Source organism: Balaenoptera physalus, assembly GCF_965194825.1.
Source record: "Balaenoptera physalus genome assembly, chromosome: 5".
NCBI lineage: Eukaryota > Metazoa > Chordata > Mammalia > Artiodactyla > Balaenopteridae > Balaenoptera > Balaenoptera physalus.
In genome coordinates, this window is record NC_138884.1 from 141,150,052 (window position 1) to 141,154,678 (window position 4,627).

At 36.0% G+C, this 4,627-nt stretch overlaps 1 long non-coding RNA gene across 1 annotated transcript in view; it reads left to right on the forward strand.

The window, feature by feature from the left end:
* The window catches only part of LOC309661431, a 73,129-nt gene that overhangs the window by 12,805 nt on the left and 55,697 nt on the right, over positions 1–4,627 (forward strand). The window lies entirely within an intron of this gene.

Below are 4,627 nucleotides of genomic sequence, written 5' to 3' on the forward strand. Positions count from 1 at the left end.
AGACAAGGAAGGACACTACATAATGATCAAGGGATCAATCCAAGAAGAAGATATAACAATTATAAATATATATGCACCCAACATAGGAGCACCTCAATACATAAAGCAACTGCTAACAGCTATAAAAGAGGAAATCAACAGTAACACAATAATAGTGGGGGACTTTAACACCTCATTTACACACTTTCTTTGTATACTTGTACAGAACCTACAAACACACAGAGAGTAGAATAATTTCCACAAAAATAAACAGGTGTTTTTAATCTAACCTCTCATGGAAAACAAAACATTTCAATAAACCTCAGGCCTGTCTATGTGGCCTATGTTATCTGATTAAGGAGTTTTAAAAGTTTGGGGATATTTCATGATATGACTTGACTATATTATTCCACGAATATACTACTATAAAATAACATGAAAAATTAAATATTTCTTATAATCTTTCGAAATAAATATTAGTTTGGACTGCCTAATATAAAATTTCTCAAATTCCAAGTAAATGATTAATTAAGACCTAGACGGTAAGTCTCTGAATACGTACCTAGAGTTAAAACTATTTATTGAAACTATAAACTTACATTCATGACAGTGTGTATTAAATCTTTATTTAGAGAATTACTCTTCTCTTATTTTGGCTATATATATACACATATATCTCTATTAAGATATCAACATAGTTCTCTATATTCACCTGTGGAATTTTTGGTTAGCCATAGCTAACATGACTAAATGTATAGTGTTTGGATAATAGAAAGCTGATTTGTAGAGTCTCCTTTTTAGGGGAGTGTGTGTATGTGTATATATATATATATATATATATATATATATATATATATATATATATACACATATACATATATATATATATACACCTGTTGCTTCACTGAACTCCTTTACCTCAAGAAAAAAGCTTATCTTAAAGTAGGTAGTAATGCTTTGCACGTGATTTCTAAGGAATAAAAAAATAGGTTTTTAATTCCCCAGAAACTTTCCACATAAGCATAACTTTCAATAAATTATTTAAAACATTTAGAAAATAATTAATAACCCTTAGTTTTAAACTACTTGTATTTGCTGCTATTTTAATTTCAATATATTAAAAACCATTTTCCCCAGCAACAGGACTATATCATTATCATTTCAGTCAAGGAAGTGAAAATGTTTATTTAAATCTGTGTTCAGAAAAAATAAGAAATAAGATATTTTCAACCAAGAATAGATTTCGTAAAATTGTAAGAAAAAGAGCGAGAAAGGTATAGATAAAAAGCAGAACTGCTAAGGGCACTATGCTTCAAGTAGACAGAGCAGCGATCTTGATGGCAGCTCTCCATGAATTTTAAAGGAAGTGAACAAGAAAACCAGTGAACCTTTAACTGACATTTTTTAAAGTTCACTAGACTTGGGAGAGATTCTAGAGGATTTGAAAGCAGCAAACATGACTATGTTATTTCAAAGGGGTCAAGATAGAAGCAGAAAAAATATTATGAGAGCAGCGAGTGGAGAAAAGTCTTACTAACTAAAGCTGCACCCTGAGAGAATATTAGAAAAATTATTTTAATTTAAAATAATCAGCACAAATATACTCACAGGATAATGTGCTAAAGTAATATAAACATCACACACAAGAAAACATAGGTTTAAATTTGAAGTCCAAGTTGATATTGAAATAATCCTTTAATAGTCGCCAACACAGAAGAAAAGGAAAATAAAATTTTAGAGTATCTGAAATGTTTTGAGATGAAGAAAAGATAAAGAACATACCTTAAATTTAGGAAACATTGATTTGGCATAGCATCTAATCTAGGGATAACTAAGTTGCAAAGGACAAGAGCCCATGGAATGGGTTTACATAAAGGAGGAAATATGATAATGCATCAGAACAACCCATGGGACCTCACTGTAGGAAAATCTTCACACAGCGGGGCTAAGTGACTCTCTGTATCTCTTTTCTCTGTTTAATCTCCCTAACCCTTCTCCTTTCTCTGCTCTCCCCTCTCGCTCTCTCTCTCTCTGTCAGCTTTTGTTCTTTAAAGGCTGCTACATCTATTCTTTCACAGTGGCGAAGTGGTTTTGGTTATCACTAGCCCAGTTCTGTCCTTGACTCAACATGAACTTCTTAAATCCAGTGGCTGTCACTATAGACCTAACCATGTGCTTCTTAATTCAAATTTGAGAGAAATCAGTTGGCTTAGGTTGGGTAAAATGCCCACCCTTGAGTCAGTAAGCTGTGTTCAAAAAACATTTGGTCATCTGGCCTCCTATCTCTATGCTTTACTCAGAGGCTGCAGCAGTACACTTCCAATAAAGTGGTGGTATAGGTAATCTAAATCTTCTGAGCTCAGTATAGAAGGCCTTGCTTGAAGACTTTGGAGACTTTGTCCAACACAAGATCATGATTATGATAAGGACGTAAGTCACATACATTGTGTGTTAATGAGAGAACAAGTGTATATCTATGTACTTACTGTATTACATGTAACAAAACAATGCTACGGTTGTTACTGGTTCTAATTCTGGTTTTGATTTTTATCCAATAAGCAATGGGTAGTGACTTCCCTGGTGGCACAGTGGTTAAGAATCGGCCTGCCAATGCAGGGGACACGGGTTTGAGCCCTGGTCCGGGAAGATCCCACATGCTGTGGAGCAGCTAAGCCTGTGTGCCACAACTACTGAGCCTGTGCTCTAGAGCCGAGAGCCACAACTACTGAGCCCATGCACCACAACTACTGAAGCCCGCGCGCCTAGAGCCCATGCTCCGCAACAAGAGAAGCCACCACAATGAGAATCCCACGCACCGCAACGAAGAGTAGCCCCCGCTTGCCACAATTAGAGATAGTTGCACAGCAACAAAGTCCCAGTGCAGCCACAAATAAATAAAATAAATTAAAAAATTAAAAAAAAAGATTACACTAAAAAAAAAAAAAAGCAATGGGTAGCCATTGACCAACCTATAGAAAGGTGATGACTAATAAAATAATTAGATTTGTATTTTAGAAATATTTGTCTGTCATTAATGTTAATATTTTGCCAGCATTAATATATGTTTTGGATAAGGAAAACAAAGAATGTAGTTATAAGCTTCACAACACTCTAGTTGAAATATTACTAGGGCCTTCAGTAAGAAGGGATTAATTAGTCTGGCAAGGAGGCATTGGCATAAAAGATATATAAGATCTATAGAATTAATAGCACTTAGCAAATAATTAGATATAGAGAGAGAAGAACAAAGATCACACTCATATTTCTGGTGTGGATGACTTTTGGGTGAAAGTGCAAATCACTACAATAATAAACAGGGAAGATGTGAAATGTTCAGTGTGTAGCTAGCCTGAGAGGGAAGTTGGGGGATGGTGTCCATCAGACCTTCTTTTTTCAAACGTTTCAAACAGAAACGGTTGTTTTTAAACATAAAAATGAAATTATTTGAGTCTTATTGAATGGGTTACAAAATCAATGACGTCTACAGAACTAGGCTCACAAAGTTGGCAGAAATCTTGGAATGTGAGGCAGTGGAAGTTTACACGCCACTGTACCATGCAGGGACAGCGTCAGTAAGCATCGCTGTGGCATGCCGGCTGGTGGTCTCTGTGTCATCACAGCCTCCTGCACCATTAACTACGGACAATTTTGTACTGAATTGCCCTGCCCTTCACTATGGATTCAAGTCTCAGATAAAAGCTAAGTAACCAGCCAAGCCTACATAACATGTCAGAGTTGGGCACTGGGGAGAGGTTTCTGGCTTCTTGCCTAGAAGACAAAATCCTGCTCTGTCACCCAGGAAAACATCTAGGGTGTTCTGCTCAAATAAAAAGTGCTTTCTGATGTTAGTTGGCTGAAAAATAAAATAATTAAACAATGACACATGTCCTCTACGGAGAGTAAATGAGTGAGAAATCTCTGTGGAAGATTCTGCCTACACAGTGGCATATACGATTTTGGAGCCTCAAATAGAGATTCAGGGTTTTCGCTCTTCAACGTATGGGCGTTCACTAAAGCTGTAGCAGTAGCTTTAATCACTCGGAGTAAATCTAGATTAGGAAGAGGAAAGATGGCAGAATTTTAATGATTGGTGATATTTGAACATAGGGAAAGACGTGGAGGCTCATAAAGCAGAGGAACTGAGAATGAGTAGTGTTCATAAACTAAAAACTCAGGTTTCAGAGCAGAGATTAGACAACCATGTTAAAAGCAACTGCAGTGGAGTAACGTGTCAGCTGGGAACTGAAATTAATAGTAGGAGGTCTTTGATGACTATTAATTCAGTGACAGCTTGAAATAGAAGCCAATAATTACTGGATTTAAAAAGCAGTGGAAAATGATGACTTCAAAGTAGTAATCATGAAATACATATATTTAAAATTTTTGCTGTTAGAGAAATAAGAGAAGGATGGTGGATAGGAAGAAAAAGGTTTTGTTGTGTTCTTACTCCCGTGAATATTTGGGAGTAATATTAGTGTACTGATAAGCTAATAGGGAGGGGGGTGTAGGTTTGGGGTTTGAAGTCATGGGTGAGAGAACATTTTGGAAGAACTCTAGACTGACACTTTATGATGAGAGATTGTAATTACCGAAAGTCATGTCATCCCTGTTTGGTTTTTCTCCTCAACTTGAAATATTTCAAAAAAGA